Here is a 2,153-nt window from a genome sequence, read left to right on the forward strand (position 1 = left end):
CCTGGACTTCTTTTTAGGCAGGTTTTTGAGTGCCTTTTCAATCTTGATGTTTGTGATAATTTTGTTTAGAAGATTAATCTGCTCTGAGTTTGGCTTTGGTAGGCAGTTCATGTCCAGGAATTCATACATTTCCTCCTTATTTCCAGTTTTGTAGAGTAGAGGTTTTTGAAATAAGTCCTGATGATTCTCCCAATTTCACTTATGCTATGATCTCTCATTTTCCATTTCTAACTTCGTTAATTTGAAGCATCTCTCTCTGTCTCTCTCTCTCTCTCTCTCTCTCTCTCTCTCTCTCTCTTTGTTCTGCTTGGTCAAATTGGCCAGGAGTTTACCAATATAGTTTACTTTTTCAATGAACTAGCTCTTTGTTTCATTAATTTTCTTAATTTTTAAAAAAGTTTCCAATTCATTAGTTTCTGCTATGATCTTATTTTTTCTCTCTGCAGTTTTTGAGTTGGAGTATTTTTTTTTCCAGTGTTTTTAGGGGGATGGTTAGATTATTGACATAGGATCTTTCTGACTTTGTTATGAAGTGCTATAAACTTTACCTTGAGGACTGTCTTCATTGTGTCCCATATGTTTTGTTATTTTGTCTTCTCAGTGTCATTTATTTCTATAAATTTTGCAATTTCATTTTTATTTCATCCACTACCCATTTGTTGTTTAAAAATAAGTTATTCAGTTTCCAAGAGCTCATAGGATTTCTGGCATACCTTTTGTTGTTAATTTCTAACAATACAGCATTGTGATTAATATCGTGCAGTAAATTATGTCAAATATTCCTAGAAATATGAAGGCAGTCTTTATGACCCAGTACACAATCTATTTTAGAGAAGGTTCTGTGTGCTGCTGAGAGGAATACATAGTCTGTGGATTTGGGGTAGAATGTTCTGTAGATGTCTGTTAGGTCTAATTTATCTATGGCTTTGTTGAGTTGTCTTACTTCCATGTTAATTTTCTGTTTGGATGATCTATTGATAGTGGAGAATTGATATCCCCAACTATCATGGTGTTTGTGGTTGTTTCTGTTTTCTTGTCAAGTAGGTTTTGTTATATGAATTGTGGTGTGCCTGTGTTTGGTGCATGATACTTGATGATTGTGATATGTTCTTGCTGGATCATTCCCTTGATAAGTAAGCAGTGGACTTCTTTGTGCCTTTTGCTTACTTTTGTTTTGAAGTCTATTTTGTCCAATATTAGTATAGCTATGCTACTTGTTTCTTATTTCTGTTTGCTTGGGATATCATTTTCCATCCTTTTACCCTGAGGAGGTGTCTGTTTTTAGTGGTAAGGAGGGTTTTTGAACACAGCAGATTGAGGGGTCTAATTTTCTGATCCACCCTGTTAGCTTATGTCTCTTGATGGGTGAATTAAGGTTATTAATATTTACGATAGTAACTGTGAGGTTTAATTTTATCCTTGTCATATCATGGTGGTTTATGTGGTTTGGCGTTTTCTTGGACTTTGCAGTTTTTTTGCTCCTTCTCTGAGTTTGGTTATTGTGATTTGCTTCTTGTATACACTTGAGGTTGATTTTTGATTCTTCTGTGTGGAGAATTCTCTGATGTACTCTCTGAAGGCTTGTGTTGTGTTCATATAGTTTTAAAGCTGAGTTTTGTTGTAGAAAGTTTTTCTTTCACCATCTATTTTGGGGGATACTTTCGCTGGGTAGAGTAGTTTGGGTTGGAAGCCATACATTCTTAGACTTTGCAGTGTTCCATTCCAGGTGCTTCTGGCTTTCAGGGTTTCCATTGAGAAGTCTGAAGTAATTCTGATGAGGTTACCTTAATATGTTAAGTGTTGCTTTTCCCTAGCTGCTTTTAGGACTTTCTCTTTAGTATTGACATTTAGAGTCTTAATGATAATATGTCTTAGAGAATTTCTCCTTTGGTCCAGTCTGTTTGGAGTTCTGTTAGATTCTTATAACTTGATAGGACCTTCTTGTGAGAGAGTGAGAAAGTTTTCTTTGATAATTTTGTTGAATAAGTTCTCCATGCCTTTGATCTGAATTTCTTCCCTTTCTGGTATTCTTGTGATCAGAATGTTAGGATGTTTAAGGGTATCCCACAGTTCCCTCATGTTCTGTTCACAATAATTTCTGAACTTATTGAAACTTTTGGACTCACATACTGTTTCTTCTGTTTTGTCTTCCA

Source organism: Jaculus jaculus, chromosome 1, assembly GCF_020740685.1.
Source record: "Jaculus jaculus isolate mJacJac1 chromosome 1, mJacJac1.mat.Y.cur, whole genome shotgun sequence".
NCBI lineage: Eukaryota > Metazoa > Chordata > Mammalia > Rodentia > Dipodidae > Jaculus > Jaculus jaculus.